The sequence below is a fragment of the Sorex araneus genome, chromosome X, assembly GCF_027595985.1.
Source record: "Sorex araneus isolate mSorAra2 chromosome X, mSorAra2.pri, whole genome shotgun sequence".
Classification (NCBI taxonomy): Eukaryota; Metazoa; Chordata; class Mammalia; order Eulipotyphla; family Soricidae; genus Sorex; species Sorex araneus.
Genome location: NC_073313.1, coordinates 114,763,320 through 114,781,237, shown reverse-complemented (window position 1 = coordinate 114,781,237; position 17,918 = coordinate 114,763,320). Strand labels below are relative to the sequence as shown.

The window sequence follows — 17,918 nt, the reverse complement described above, 5'->3', positions numbered from 1 at the left end:
ATTCAGCTTCATTCACCTGTCACTGAATGAGCCCCCAATACGGCAGTGTTAAGAAGGATGAGCAAGGAGAGCCTGATAAAAATCTCAAGGACGAACTAGACTGCCAAAACAAAGAAAGACTAAAATGACTGTCTGTACTTTCAACGCACATATGCTGGCATAAGAAACATCCATCGAGGACCTGATGGTGCAAGCACAGAAGATCAAGTATGGCATCTGGAGAAGAAGTGTTCCTCAGAACATGTGACAAGAGAGGCATCAGTGGCGTTGGTGTCCTTGTCAACATGAACTTGGCCATGAGCATTGATTCATTCAAATGCCTAACAACCCGAATTGCATGATTACGCTTGAATTGATGTGGTTCATGCCGGCAGTTTCTATCTTCGTTGTCTACACACCAACATCCAACTATGATGAAGAAGAAATTAAGAAGTTTTACATGGAACCGGAGAAGTTCTATAAAGATCACACCTTCTACACGATCATTGTTGGTGATTTTAATGTGAATATAGGACCGAGAAAGTTGCCCAAAGAACTCCACATCAGGTCCCATGGCCTATAATGGATCGGACAAGGTGAGAGACTGTCAGAGTTCATCATGTCGACCAAGACCATCCATGGTAACTCGCAGTTCCAGAAGGCCGAATCTAAACATTGGACATGGGAGTCTCCCAGTTGACAGTTCCACAACAAAATTGACCACATCATATTCAATCGAAGGCTTTGCTTGACCGATGTTTCTGTTGTCCCAAAATCCTAAATGAGATCGGACCACCGTCTTCTTCGTGCAAAATTCTACTTAACAGAGCGGGGATAAAAGACTAGAAAGTTTAGTTTAAGATGGGAACTCCCAGAATGACCACCAACTGGGAGCTCTTTGGCACTATTTCAGCAACGAAGATGCTGTTCTTGACAACATCAACAAGGAATATGATCTACTGGTTCAGCACCTCCAGACTGCGCAAATAATGCTGAGAGTGAGAAAGCCACAAACAGACGCCTGTCTTCGGAAACTATTGAGCTCATTCGTCAACGTTGTTTGGCGCGAGACAAACCACAAACTAACGTCAGAGCTCGCAAAGCTGTGCAGAGAAGCGATAAAGGAGACCTCAAAGAGATAAGAGCAGTAGTGTTGACCGATGCGGCAGAAGCCAGGAAAAGTATTTGGAACACTTGTCTAACCTTAGCCAACTACAAGACCAAGATGACTGCCCTCCGACATCCTGATGGGTCTCTCACATGTTCCCAAAAGGCAATGGAGAGGATTATTCACGGCTTCTACTCAGATCTCCTTGACAGCCATGTCCACCTGCCCACATACCAAATTCCGCAGGACGGATATGTTGTTCCCAATGTCCTCCTTTCTGAAATCTGACATGCCATTTCATTTGTAAAGACGCGTACAGCACCCAGACTGGACAAGGTCAGACCCAAACACCTGAAGAATCTCCCGCCAGTACTCATCAATACACTGGCTCGGCTCTTCACACACTACCTGTCTGAATGCAAGGTTCCATCCCAATAGAAAACCAGCAGGACCGTTCTGTTGTACAAGAAAGTAGACATCCACGACATCGGCGACTATTCCCCAATCTGCTTGTTGTCTATCGTCTACAACATGTTCACTCGTGTCATCCTAAATAGAGTAGACAAAACACTAGATGAAGGACAACCATGCAAGCAAGCCAGGTTCCAAAAAGGATTCAGCACAATCGACCATATCCACACAGTGACCAAGCTCATTGAAATTTCACGAGAGTTCAAGATGCTGCTCTGTCTAACGTTCATTGACTTAAGGAAGGCTTTTGATTCTGTTGAGACTGAAGCAGTCATCAAGCCTTAGCCAAACAGAGCATTCAAACTCATTACATCAGGATCCTCTGTGAACTTTATTATGGATTCACCACCAGGATCTCACCATTCTGCAAAGAACTGATCATCGACGTAAAGAGAGGGGTTTGGCAGGATGACACCATTTCACCAAAACTCTTCAGTGCCACCCTCGAGAATGTCATGTGATGACTGGAACGGGAAGGAATGGGAGTGAAGATAGATGGTAGGCAACTACACCACCTCTGCTTCGCTGATGACATTGTGCTCATAATGCCAAACATTAACCAAGCGGCGCAAATGCTGGCCAACTTCAACCATGACTGTGGAAATGTCTGACTGCAGCTGAATCTCAACAAGATGATGCTCATTTAAAACAAGCTAGTACCTGACATTCCATTTGCTCTCAATGGAATGAACATCTCCCAATGCAGCAGCTATGTGTGCCTGGTTTGAGAACTCAGCATGAGTAATGACTTGGCATCAGAACTGCGCAGGAGGAAGAGAACAGCGTGGAATATCTTCAAAAGCATCGATGAAGTGGTTAAGAGGAGAAAGGACCTCTGACTCCCAGCACATATTTTCGATTTCACCGTTCTTCCTGCACTAACATATGCCTCAGAGACCTAGGCCCTACGAAAACAGGACTAGAACGCTATTTGTGTATCCCAAAAGAGGAATCGAAAGAGCTATGCTAAGAGTATCACGTCTCACTGAAGTGAAAGAAGGAATTCTGACCTCCATCTATGGTCAAGAATCAGGGACGCTGTGTCATTTGCCAAGGTGTCAAAAATCAGATGGATCAGGCATGTAATGCGATTCAAAGACAACCGCTGGACTAGAGCTGTTACCAACTGGATTCCACAGAACTTCAAAAGACGGCGTGGCTGCCCACCAATGAGATGGTCACACTTCTTCATCAAAACCCTGAATGAATGGTATGAGGCTCTTCCTGTTCCTAGAGTGAGCAGACATTAACACTAGCATGCGACAGGGACAAATGGAGACGTTACTGGTGCCCTCTCGAGCAAATCCAAGATCAATGGGATGACAAATGATCCAAGTGATACAAGTGGCCCCTTATATATGCATGTCAAACAAATTTAATGCATATCAGAAATATTTCCTGAACAGGAGCCCTCCTTCCTGCAGTTTAAAGTCTGAAATACCCTATTTTCACTGCCAGGAAATAAAACCAAGACAGAATACGAGTACTGGTCACCAGACCTTGATCATAGTCATAGGTATACGCTAAAGTCTTTAGAAAGTCAAGCTTAATAAATAGTGATCACTTGAAGTTGACAGACCCAACAAACAGGAACAGCATAAATGATTAGAAATTAATTCACGAATCTGCAGTAGAGGCTAGTGGGCTAAAATATAATGAAAAGGAAGTCCAGATATATGCATGATCATTCCTATTACTTTGAAGGTATATGATGTGTGACTTAATTAAAGGATTAGGATTAAGTAGAACCATGGTAACTTTAAAGATTCCTTTCCTACCAACTCTCACAGTAGCGTAACAGAATGAGAGTCTTAAAAAGTTAAGGAAATCTTACTTTTTCTGTTAAACTTAGGGTCATTCCTTAAGTTTGGAAGAACTTTCACTATGAAAGTTCCATAAGGATAGATACCATATTTTATTCGTTACTTCCCTTGGCACTGTACTTTACACACTGTACATGCCGAATAAATATTTGCTAATTGAATAAACAATTGAATGAATAGACTGCTGTTCAGCAGAGACAACAGGCAATGCTCTAAACTGTGCATGGGGAAGATGTAGAGTGTAAGTTGACTCAATATTTGGAAAGAATTTTCCTTCTTTAAAGGTCAAATTATACTCTGTAGTATATTTGGACACTGCTAGCTGTGACTCACACCTTGGCCTGCACCGTCTTTGGGTGTCTGCCCTCTTTTTCCATCTGAGTCTGTTTGACCCTTTCTATCCAGTTTTGTAAGAGCGTGTGAGACTTCCTCTCTAGAAAGTATGTTGTTTCCTGGAGAAGGCATTTGTGTATATATATACATACACACACACACACATATATATATTATATACTTAACTAAGCTATTAAAGTACAAATTAGTTTACCTTAAGGAAAACAAATACCAAATTTGAAAAAAACACATTAAAAAACCTGAGTTAAAATGAATACTATCCCTTGCTCACTGCCCTTCTCTCTTTCTATCTCTCCTTATCTTAGTTATAAAATTCTGGATGTGCTAAATACCCAGCAAAAGTCACTGTCTTTTGGAAACAGTGATATATTTAGATTGTTTTCAAATGATACTATGAAATAATGCATTTCTTATTTTCCTTTATCCAAGTAAGTTTCTGTAGAAGCTCAGGGATTAAAAGACTGGCAGCTTCCAATAGTTAGAGATCCTGTAGACTTTTATGTCACTTAAATAAAGCAGTCCCTAGTAAGCGTGGTATGCCAAAGAGTGAGAAAGGAGAAAAGGAGAAGGAAGATTCTATATATATAAATATATATACATAATATATATACATATACTAAGAGCAGCTAACATAATGCATCATGATATTACCTGATCTCCACAAACACATAATGTCATTGATATCACTTTTATTTCCACTTTAGAAACTAGAAACATTTTCAAAAACTTTCACTTTCGACTTCAATTACCAGCCAAGGTGGAATAACATGGGTCTGGAGCAATGTTACAGCATACAGGGTGCTTTTCTTTATTAAGTATGCAGTCAACCCTAGTCAGGAGTAATTCTGAAGAACCACTGGATGCCCGCCCCCATTAAAAAGATGGAGCAACATGGACAGGGTTTACCCTCTCACTTAAAAAAAAACACAAAATCAAAAAGATAAACTATATAAAGAAACAGTTAACACAACTAAGAATGGCCCATTTAAAAAAATTCTGGACACAACCAGCACTGGTGAATATGCATTCACTATTGGTTGGAATGTTATCCTCCTCAGACTGTACAGAAAGCAGCACAAAGACTTATCAAAGACTAAAATTATATCTTCCATTCTTTTGGCATCTATCCCAAGAACAGAAAACATTAATCCATAAAGATATGTGCATCCCTGTTCGCTGCCGTGCTGTTTGTAGTTGCCAAGATCTGGGAAAAAAGACTATTCCAAACAATAGATAAGCGAATAAAGAAATTGTGGCATAGACAGACAATGGCACACTGCTCAACTGTTAAGATGAAATCTTGCATTTTGCAAAAATTTGGATGGAACTGGAGGATGTCATGATAAGTAAAACAACTCAGAATGAAAAAAAGCTCAAATGTTATATGATATCACTAGTGTGAAATATAAAGAAACAAAAGTAATAGCCAATAGCCAATGCAAACAGACCTTGAGATTCTGCCAAAAGAACTGTGTTCATGAAGCTAGGTGAAGAAGGAGAAAAAGGGACCTAGGGACAGTGGTGGAGGAATATTGACAACTCTGGTGATTGGTGTGTTGTGCTAACATTGCATGTGCAACACTTTAGTTTAAAAAAACTATTGTGAATAATGATACATCAATAAAATGCTTCACATAGTCAAAAACCAAATACAGATATTTATCAATGAATGACAGTGCTATCAGAGAAATGGGCAACAAAAAGAAAACTGGATTGTACCAACTTGCTATTTTAATACATTTTCCATGAAGAGGAAGAATTGAAGAAATGGTAGAAGACTCTCCAGGCTAAAAAGATGTAACTGTAAATACAGGAATATTGATGTAGCTAGAGCTCATAGGGAAAAATATCATAGAGGAGATAACTGCACAGAAAAGTCTGAAAACTTTTGCATTAAGTAATCATCAAAGTATGTATATGTGAGAAAATGACCCCAAGCTGGTTAAAAGGTCAGAGTAAGCAGCGTCCAGTGCTCATAGTTCTATTTCCAGTGCCCGGTGCTGGAAATAGAACCTGTCCCAACCACTCAGACTGGAAAACTCATAATTCATGTGTTTTGGACAGAGAACACAGAAGGGTCAGTCCTTGGTAGTGGGAAATAAGTAGCCCTAGATTTAACACTGCTGCAAAACCACCTTACAATCATAAAAACAAGATGCAGAAAGATAAAAATGTTTCCAAGTAAATTAGTTTAACCGCAGAACAGGACTAAGAAATATTTATAGAAATATAAAAACATTCAGCAGCAAACTGGTTAAATAACAATATCTGCCATCAAATAGAATAGCAACATTCATGCAAAGCAGCAGGAAAAAATGATCCATAGTAAAGTTACCAAGAAAATTAAAACTGAACTAGAAATAATAGTATTGGTAGAATTAGCTAAGAAGGATATAATAACATTATTCAGTCAATTTTGATATTTTTAGAAAGCTAAAAATATTAATATATAATAAAAAAGAGTTACACCAAAGGTAATGCCCTGCCACAGAGGTGGGGTGGGGTTGGGGGGTGGAGGTGCTGGAACGAATTCTGGGATCATTGGTGGTGGAGAATGGGCACTGGTAGAGGGATGAGTACTCGATCATTGTATGACAAAGGCAAGCACAAAACTTTGTAAATATGTAGCTGTACCCCACAGCGATTCACTAATAAAAATTTAAAAAAAATTCTAGAGATTAAACATTATAGTTTTGCTTCCTTTGGGTCACACCCTATGATACACAGGGATTTCTCCTGGCTTGCACTCAATGATCACTCCTGGCAGGTCTCAGGGATTTGGGATACCAAGGATCAAACCTAGTTGGACCACATGCAAGGCAAGCACTGTATCCACTGTACTATCACTCTAACCCCTAGAGATAAAAAAGTAGTGCAATGTAATTGTAAAATACACCACAAACAAGAGTAGTTCATCCCATGGATGCAAGGATGGTTCAATATATGTAAATCAATGAACATAACACATCATATTAATTAAAGAAAATATGAAAACTGTATGTTCATATTAATCAATACAGAAAAAGATTTATTTCAAGATCAAACATTGTTTCATGATAAAAACTCTCAACTAAATAGGGGTGGAGGAAACTTCCTGAAGACAGGCCATCTACAACAAGCCCACAGATAGTGTCATCATTAATGATGAAAAAATGAACACATGAGATCCAAATTATAACAACCAAACTTAAAAGTGTTCCTTTTGAGGAGTCAGGATTGACAAGGGGTGAAAGGGGTGGAAATGAGGACACTGGTGGAGGAAAGTTGACACTGGTGGTGGAATTGGTGCTGGAATATTGTATGCCTGAAATTCAACTATGAATAACTCTAAAAATTCATGGTATCTTAATAAAACTTGTCTTAACCACAAATGTCAAGATATACCTAATTCAGAAGTGATTATAGATGAATATTTTTGAAATATTCATAAAGTTTCTGATATCACTTTTAAGAAAAGTTAGTAATTATATGAATGCATATTTAGACGCAGATGCGTGGATTCACATACACATGTTCAATTGTAATAAATGAATCATTAAAAACCTCCAATATGTAACACTTAAGAAGTGTACTAGATGAGATTAGTAAAACTGTACACTGCAGAAGAAACATTAGTGAAATTAAAGGTATAACAATAGAGACTATTCTAGAGGGAAAAACAGTAAAAATAAGAAAAAGAGTAAAGAAAATTAACTATGCCATAGCTCAATTGGGTAATAATATATAATCAGAGGGGCTGGAGCAATAGCACAGTAGGTAGGGCATTTGCTTTGCACGCGGCCGGCCTGGTTCAATTCCCAGCATCCCATATGGTCCCCTGAGCACCGCTAGGGGTAGTTCCTGAATACAGAGCCAGGAGTAACCCCTGTGCATCGCTGGGTGTGACCAAAAAGCTATATATATATATATATATATACACAAACATATATATATACATATATGATCAGAGTTGGGCTGGAGCGATAGCATAGCGGGTAGGGCGTTTGCCTTGCACGTGGCAGACCTGGGTTCTTTTCTTCTGCTCCTCTCGGAGAGCCAGGCAAGCTACCAAGAGTATCTCACCTGCACAGCAGATCCTGTCAAGTAATCGTATTCGATATGCCAAAAACAGTAACAAGTCTTACAATGGAGACATTACTGGTGCCCACTAGAGAAAATCGATGAGCAATGGGATGACAGTGATACAGTGATGATAAGAGTTACAAAAAGAGGAAAGGAGATATATGGCAGTATAATATTTAATATTGGCTGAAACATTCTAAAAGTTTGCAAAACACAGATTCTTTGTTTTAGTAAACTCTAAAATCAAGTAATACAATGATAACTCTTTCAAGGCATAATATAAACAAGTTGCGTAACACTGATGAAAATAAGAGAAGCTCTTAAAAGCTACCAGAGTAAACATATTTATCCCTCAGGCAGAAAAAATTCATTCAAGTATATATGCACACCATTTTTCAATGTAGCACTCAATATAATAGCTAAGATTTGGAATCAACCTAGATTTCCCATGACAGATAAAAGGATCATGAAAATGTGGTATATGTACACAATGAAATACTACACAGATGTAGAAATGATGAAATCATGCAACTTCGCAGCAATATGGATGGAACTGGAAGACATCATGTTAAATGAAGTAAGCCAGAAGAAGAAAGTAAATAATAAAGGACTTATTTTATTCAGAGAAGAAAAATAGAAATGATAGGCATTTTTTATTATATACAAAGCTAAAGGGCAAGTATACATATATGTATAAATAGTGTGTGTGTGCTGGGGTTTGGATCCAGGCACTTACTCAGACATATGAAACATGTGTTCTACACCTAGCTAAATCCCTGATCAATATCTTGAATGTTTAACAGGAAATAAACTATTAAAAATTTTAAAACTGGAAAAAATCTTCTAAAAAGTTAGACAAATAAAGAATATTTTCAGACATGCAAAAGCTGAAATATAAATCACCTGGACCATTTTAATATTAGAACAGTTAAAGGACCTTCTTCATGTAGAAGGAAAAATGTATGAGATAGAAATTAGGATCCACACAAAGTAATGAAAGGGGGTGGAGGGGTGGGAGGTGGGGGAAGACAGAGAGAGAGAGATATTCTAAAAACAGTTTACTGTTTGAACAAAAGTAATAAGTATTCTGAAGTTTCAAACATAGATAAAGGTAAAATGCATAATAGAGATACTATAAAGATAATATAAAAGAACTGGAGGTATACATTAGAAGAATTCTTTCAAGTTATATTGAAATATAATTGATATGCCACTGTGCAAGTTTCAAGTGTACAGCAGCAGAATCACTTATCTTAATTAGGAAGACACTAATTTTAACATATGCAAAAGACCAATATCCTTTTGTTTATTAGCTTGCGAACAATGTTATAGAATTTCAGGGGTATAGTCTTATACATCTGCATGTGTATAATTTATCACCCCTGCCACCAAAATTCTAGTGCCCCCTCACCACCAAAATTATCTCTCTCTTACAGCTTTTCCTCTTGAAACCAATATAATTCACCAAATCTAAGAGCTAGTTTTCTCTTTATGCCTGTATGTTTCAGTAATTCATAATGTACAACTGAGTGAAACCATCTGTTAATAATCTTGAGAGCAGATTGTGAAAAACCAAAGTAGTAAACCATAAATCCTAAAACAACCCCTAAATTAACAAAACAAAAAGTTAGAAAGCCAAAAAATATGTTAAACATAAGTTTTTAAAAGTATGCTATTGTTGAGAGAAAAAATTGCAGAAAATGAGAGAAAATAATACGTGAGACAACTTAAAAACAAATGAGGTGGTAGACTCAAATCTTACCATATGAATAATTATGTTAGGTGTTAGAGAAAGTGCAAGATTCAGTTAATACACTGCTTATAAGAAATGTATCTTAAATATTAAAACACAAATCACTGTCACTGTCACTGTCATCCCATTGCTCATCGATTTGCTTGAGCGGTCACCAGTAAGGTCTCCATTGTGAGATTTTGTTGTTACTGTTTTTGGTATATCAGATATGTCACGGGTAGTTTGCCAGGCTTTGCCGTGGGGACAAGATACTCTCGGTAGCTTGCCAGGCTCCCTGAGAAGGGCAGAGGAATTGAACCCGGGTTGTCCACATGCAAGACAAATGCCCTACCCACTGTGCTATCACTCCAGCCCAAAGAAAATTATTTAAGGTTTAAAACACAAATAGGTGAATGAAAAACTAATTCATAAACCATGTTTAAAATGGTTCAAAAGAAAACTGGATTTAGAATTTATTATCATTTCATAAAATAAATTCCAAAATAGAGAATTTCATTTATTTGCTCTAAGTGACACAATTTATAGTATTATGTCAAAAATTTAAGCCATGATCTATTTTATTATGTTGAATATCATTTTATGTCTTCCCAGAGATCTACTTTTGAAGACTTAGATATAAAGACCTCTCTCTCTTTCTCTCGCTTTCTCTCTCTCTCTCTCTCTCTCTCTCTCTCTCACACACACACACACGCACATGCATACACATGGGCGAACATACATAAAACGTATGCACAAAAGTTCTAAGAATGCCCAGCTAAAGGGTCAGACAAGAAACCTTTCTAATTCTGACTCTATTCCTGTGTTCCTGTACAAGCAAGAGTGCATTATTTTGAGCTTTTTGAAACACAGAACTCACTCCCATCAAATTAGAATCTTGGATCATATCTTTCCCAGGGACACATGTGCAGTCATTGCCACAGCCAGAATTTGACCGTGGTCTGACCTACTTTCCCAATAGTGCAAAACTTGGCACCGCTTAACAAAAAAACACAAGGCAGGAGGCTAACTATGCAAAAGGTTCTCAGAAGCCTCGAGCACTAGGAGATGGAGTGGGAGTTGGCGAAGCATTTGAGTGTCTGGAGACGGAATTGGAAAAGGCAGTTTATGGTCTTGGAAAGGGTCCTGCCAAGGTTGTACCGATGATACTAAATTCTGCTGTGCAGCAGGCCTTCTCCTGCTGGGACAATGACGCATTTGAAGTTCATTTCCTGACACAGAGCCAGCCTCAGACTTGGATCAATGATCTCCCAACCCCCTCCAGTCCCAACAGACACTTGAGAATTAGGCTAAGAATGTTGCAATATCCATGGAGAAATTTCAGCTACATATTAAACCACATTCTTTAACTATGTCACTGTATCTGACTTGAGCTATTTTTTTGGACACGCATACAACAGGCATCAGGCACATTCATTTGATAATACATACATGTACATGTATATTTATTATTTTTTGCCTCAAGAAGTGACAAAAATTGTACTTTCAAGGTTTTTTGATAGAAAGGGCTATTCAAACATAACATTTTGAAAAGTCATCAGTTTTGCCTAGACAGTTCAAGTTTCTGTTCTAGGAACCATTTTTAATAAACTGCTGAATAGGACACATTTTTGTTTCCTGATTCTGTGAACAATCTACAATAGTTTCTCTAAAGGAAGTTTTACCCGTCTGTAGATTCTTCTACTTTTCTGGCACTGTTTCTCAAAGGTTCCTATTGTTACCTGTTCCTGTTCCAGGGCCTCTCATCTTCCAAATCTCATGAAAACAAATAAAAGACAACCTAACCTATTACTTTTACCAGTTTTTCCTGATAAAACTAGGTGATAGGTAGGCAGGAGAAAAATTAGAAGATTCATTAGGTAACAATTGCAAATCGTATTAACCCATAACAACTTCACTGCAAGAAGTCTTATTGTCTTCCTTTTCCCTTTTTGTTTTCTTTTGTGTATTTTTAAGTCTATTCCTGGCTCTGTGCTCAAGGAATCACTCCTGAAGGGCTCAGGGGACCATAAGGCATTTCAGGGATCAAACCTGGGTCAGCCTTATGCCAGATAAATGCCCTGCTTTGGCTCTGACCGAAGTTCAGTTTCTCCAAACTTTCTCATTTTATAGGTAAAGTCATAGAAAAGGTTTGTACAGAGTGAGTTTACTCTTTAACTAAGACTCTAATTCAAGTTTCCTAAGAATCACTGTCACTGTCACTGTCATCCTGTTGCTCATCAATTTGCTTGAGCGGGCACCAGTACCATCTCCATTCTGAGACTTGTTGTTAACTGTTTTTGGCATATTGAATACGCCACAGGTAGCTTGCCAGGCTCTGCTGTGTGGGCATTCCTAAGAATACTTTTTCAAATTATATATTGATGATTTTCAGGTCACTCTTACAGGAGACACTTCATTTTCACTGATTTTTAAAAATTTTATTTCCCTCTTACATCTTATATAAATACTGTGTTTTACAAAGTCGTTCATGATGATTTGTTATAGACATTCAATATACCAATATCAGTCCCACCACCATTGCACCTTCTCACCACCATTATCTTCAATTTTCCCAACCACCTCTTAAACCTGCCCCATAGCAGGCAATCAATAATTTATTTTATATTACTTGTTATAATTTACTAAAAAAAGATCAAAAATATTTCCTCAGAAGAAAGATTTTAAATATTGTGTAAACAGTGCTGCAATGAACATAGAAATACATATGTCATCTCTACTATACCGTTTTGCCTCTCTGGGATATATTCCCAGGAGTGGTATTGCTGGGTCAAATGGAAGCTCAATTTCTAATTTTTTGAGAATCGTCCATATTGTTTTCCAAAAGGGCTGAACCAGTCGGCATTCCCACCAGCAGTGAAGAAGAGTCCCTTTCTCCCCGCATCCACGCCAACACCGGTTGCTTTTGTTTTTGGGGAGGTGGGCCAGTCTCTGTGGTGTGAGATGATATCTCATGGTTGTTTTGATCTGCATTTCCCTGATGATTAGTGATGTGGAACATTTTCTCATGTGCCTCTGAGCCATTCGGATTTCTTCTTTAGGAAAGTTTCTGTTCATTTCATCACCCCGTTTTTTGATCGGGTTGGCAGTTTTCTTCTTGTGGAGTTCAACCAGTGCATTGTATATCCTTGTTATCAACCCTTTATCGGATGGGTACTGCATAAATATCCTTTCCCATTCTGTAGATTGTCTTTGTACTTTGGTCACTGTTTCTCTTGAGGTGCAGAAGCTTCTTAGTTCTGGAAAAAACCAGAGTGCCCCAAAACAGATGACTGGTTAAAGAAACCCTGGTATATCTACACAATGGAATACTATGTAGCTGTCAGGAAACATGAAGTCATGAAATTTGCATATAAATGGATCAACATGGAAAGTATCATGTTGAGTGAAATGAGTCAGAAAGAAAGAGACAGACATAGAAAGATTGCACTCATATGTGGAATATAATGTAACTGAGAAGTACAAGTTGGCAACGATGCAACTTCTGGCAGATATCTCTCTGGACTTAGTTACTAAAATACTAAAATACAGAAATCCAAAACTGAGAGGCCGCTAAGTGTGGTCACTCGACCTCATACCTCTTCATCCTCAGCAATGGAAAACAAATTATTTAATGCTTCCTTTTCAGCAGGTCTGACTTTAGGGGAGAGACTCTCCAAACAATAATAGTGAGTTTTGTTGAAATATTGTATGCAATCAAAGTGAAAGGAAAGTGAAATTTATTAGTTACACAGGCGGGGGGGGCTAAAAGTGGGGGGGCTAGGGGCGTGGGGGGTTAGGGGTGTGGGGGTGCGGGGTGGAGCTATACTGGGATTCTTGGTGGTGGAATATGAGCACTGGTGAAGGGATGGGTATTCGAGCATTGTATAACTGAGATTTAAACCTGAAAATTTTGTAACTTTCCACATGGTGACTCAATAAAAAATTTTTAAAAAAATATTGTGTATCTCACCATGGGGCTATTAAGCCCTTGTATAAGAGATTACTAAGCAGGTGTTATTACAGGTTAAGCCTTTTATGTTGATATTTTGTTCATCGAGACTGGATGCCTTCTACATTCCATCCTATCCAAGCTGGTGTGCTAATTCTGGTTTATCAGGGTTGTAGAGTTTGAGGTGTCACTCCCGGAAGTCCAAAATTTTTAAAGGGGTGATACATCTGGAGTTAAATTTTAAAGTAGCTGGCATTGGGGAGGGGGGCACTGCCAGGGCTTCCAGAAGTACAAAGAGATGAGGGGAGGTAGCTCATCCCCGACTCTCATGAAAGCCTAGAGATTTCAGCCAGAAAACCCACATATCTGAGTTTTTCAACAGATTAATTTCTGGATGAGGGTCTGGCAGGGAATGTGGTGGTGATTGTGGAGTGTGGAGGGTTTAAAGTTGCCAGATCTCTGTTTTTTGTAGTTCTGGGCTCACGCACTGCCCTGTTCCCACACCTCTCACCCCAGGGTATCTCAGATGAATCCCAGATGACTCAACCTTACACGGGGTCTGGAAGTTGTCTCTGAAACTTGTTGATCTCTTTCTAGATTTATTTATGAGTCTCTGGATCATGGCTCGTGAAAGACTTATTTTCACTGCAAGTGTCATCAAGTGTCATCCCGTTGCTCATCAATTTGCTTGAGCAGGCACCAGTAACGTCTCCATTTTGAGACTTGATGTTACTGTTTTTGGCATATCGAATACACCATGGGTAGCTTGCCAGGCTCTGCTGTGCGGGTGAGATACTCTCGGTAGCTTGCCGGGCTCTCCAAGAGGGGCGGAGAAATAGAACCCAGGTTGGCTGAGTGCAAGATATCACTCCAGCCCTTATTTTCACTATTTTTGAGTAATTTATTTCAGTGTTGTTCATTTATGCAGGCTGAGACGGAGTTGGGCAATCAAACAGTTATGCATAAATGGATATTACAACACAAAATACCCAATAACAAGCAACAAAGTTTCTAAATAAAATTAGTGCTTTAATAATACTAAACTTTATTTTTCACAATTCAGAGCTGATATGCCTATTCCTCCAAAGAGCAGACAAAACTAAGTAGCAAAGATAAAGTAGAAGTCTTATTTTGTGATTTGTTTATTTATTTTTATTTATTTTGTACTTTAGATAACTCTAACTCTCCTCTCTGTATATGCATAAATCTTTAGATATATATTCATGCAAATACATATGCATATGTACACATATAGATGTCTGGGTGTTTATGTGAGTCTAATGCTAAGAAAAAAATTAGAAACAAAGTGATGTTCACCCACAGAAAAATTCCATTACATAAATTAAAACTCACATGCATGAAAAATAATAAAAGACACTTTATTTAATGTAAATTACTTTTAAAATCAAGCATTATGCCTATGGTGAAGATAGGATAACTGAAGCAGAACATGGGGATAAGAATGAAATTAATTGGTGCTAAGGATGCAGCTCAGTGGTTAATCACCTGCCTTGCAGGCATGAGGTTTTGAGTTCAATACCCAATACCACAATGTATATTGAGGAAGATTATGCAAGAAAGCCTATACAAGGCCAAACGTATGTGTTCTTCTGCACACTGCAATCAAGTGTGTTCAAGCACTATAAACAAGTCTGCAACTCCTGGACATTGCAGCAACAATAATAGTGATGAAGAGAAGTGGGGAAATGAATGGATAGATAGATAAACAGTAATAAATAAAATCTTGAGTATGACTGTACAATGATCAGTTGTGGTTATGGACTGTAACTAAGAATGTGGTGAAATCAACCCTCAGCCTTTAAAATCTAACAAAAATTAACCAAATCAAAACAAAATAGTCACTTTCTGATACCTACTCCAGGAAAATGATCCAGGAATGAACATATCATTCTCCTTTTGTATAAAAACAAATGGTGTTTTTGGAGACAAGTGAAATTAATCATATAGTAGGTATATTGTATAATTTTGGATTTATTAATTGATATATTATATTTTCAGCAAATTGCATTCCACTTAAGTATGAATCCCGTGCCTACCAGCAATATACAAGAAACAATGGCATCTTTTGTTGAACTTTAGAAAGTTAAACCTTTAACCAACAACATATGTGTATATAATTTGATTGGGAAAGGAGATAAGAGATTTTCCTTGGTTTTGCCAAAATATTCTTTGACTGTAATTTGAATAATTTTTTTCATTTTGAATTTCTTTCAGTTGACTACTTGGCCACACTTCTAGTTCATATTGCATCAGTAATGTATTTAATTTTGAAGTTGTTAAGCAGAGGCACATTTCCGTTACAAGAATTTCACAACATAAATTTCCATTCTAGGTCTTGAAACTTGTTGGAAATGTTTTCATCATATTTTGTTAATTAAAAATGTGTCTGGGTGTTAAATTAACTTAAAGGTAAATTAACAGTATTACTAATTTAGCCATTGCTGTGAGTAAAATTCCTACAAATAAGTAATCAAATAAATAAAGATATAATTTGAAACTTAGTGGAGATAGTTCTCTTCTTTTCCCAAATTCTTGGTTAGCATTTAAACTTTATATGGTCAAAAAGAGAAAACAATGCAAGAAGGTGCAGTCCACCCTATCTAAATTTTATTTGTAACTATAATTTTTCTTCATTATATGAGGGAAAAAGGGTGTACAAGAAAAAGAAGTAGATTTGTGAATATGAAAGTGGCCATAAGACGCTTAGTAATCTTGATAGTTAATCAAAGGCATAGTGTATCCAAGATGGTTTGTTAATGTACCTCCAACTGCCTAGCAGATATTATGCTGCTGCTATGAAACGTCTTGTGCAGAGCAGTGCATAGTGAAGTACCTAATACTTTAGCTGGAAACTGGAAACTCTTTTCTTGTTAGCAGTGAATCCACCCAGTGAGAAACTTGCAGAAGCTGCCCACGTTGACTAACTTATGACCAGACACAACAGACCAACATAAAAAATAAAAAATAAAAAAAAACCTAAAGAAAAGCATTAGAGGGCAAAAAAAAGTTGATATAGAAAAAAAAATAAAGGCATAGCCATATATGGAAGATAAACCCATACCCATATATGGAAGTTAAACTGATGATGATGTCTACTTAAAATGCCTACTATAACCAAGACAGATACTTGAGGTGAATAAAGCTATTCATTTGCTTAACAAACCTCAGGTTTTGGACTTTACTATCCAAATCATGGTGCTTATCTTGATTTGGCACTGTATATGGCATTAGGGAAGAAGAAAAACGTGGAGTCATTTGCCAGTGTTCTTGGTTTCCCATAGCCATGAGTTTCAGAAATCAATAAGGTTTTTGTATTTTCAGGGAATGCTTCAGAGGTTAACTAACAGGAGAAAATTGAGCTGTATCTGCAGGAGGAACTGATCTGATTCAGATTTTGGATGATGAAAATCAATCAGCTATTGTTGTTGCTGTTCTAGAAATAATGCTTGAGCTTAATCCATTAAAGAAGAAACTGTGAAAAAGAATTTCCAAAATTAAGCTGAAATGCCTTTGGCCATGATATTACTAAAATGCTTGAATTAATTAAAAGTGGACATGAGGTTAAGGTTGATAAAGAAAGGGAGAGATTTCTCCACACCAATTAAAAAGCCTTCATTTAAAAAATTATTGATAGATAAGTGTTAGCCATACAATACTCCAACACCTACTACTACTACTACTACTACTACTACTACTACTACTACTACTACTACTACTACTACTACTACTGTGACTACGACTATGACTACTACTACTACTAGTGCAAACTTCCCTCTATCAGTGTTCCCATTCTCCCTTCCAACCTATCTCCACATGTCACCTTTGGTGATTGTAGTTCTGTAACTGTAGTTTTAATCTCCTGTTCTTGCTGTTGTTTAATCTGTATTAGATATACCACTCTCCAACATCACTAGTATTCCTGAGGCCCCTGACCCTAGTTCCTCCATTACTTCCCTTTCTCATCTTCTTCCCCTCTAGATTTCGTTGCTTCTGTGCTTCATCGTTGCTTCCTATTCGTTAGAGCTAGTGTGTTTTAGGCATCCCCCATTTACTACATCACACTTCCTCATTCAGTTATTCATTAATATATATTTTTAAATATATTTTTAAAAATATTTTATATATTATATATTTTAAAACCAAACTCCTGGAAATGCACAGCCGTTTTGCAGCTGTGCGACATCTTATAGTCTAGTTCTCCCTCTGGGAGGACCAGGCAAGCTACCGAGAGTTTCCTGTCCACGTGGGAGAGCCTCGCAAATTCCCCATGGTGTATTCATGTGCCAAAACCAGTAACAGTGCTAGGTCTCATTCCCCGGACCCTGAAAGAGCCTCCAATGTGACATCGTTGGGAAGGATGACTAAAGAGACGCTTCTAAAATCTCAGGGCTAGGATGAATGGAGACGTTACTGAGACCG

General features: G+C 37.8%; 1 pseudogene; it reads left to right on the top strand.

Annotated features, from left to right (window-relative positions):
* The first annotated feature begins 551 nt into the window (after window positions 1–551).
* On the top strand, window positions 552–17,104 carry LOC101544980 (39S ribosomal protein L1, mitochondrial-like; annotated as a pseudogene).
* Window positions 17,105–17,918: the final 814 nt, after the last annotated feature.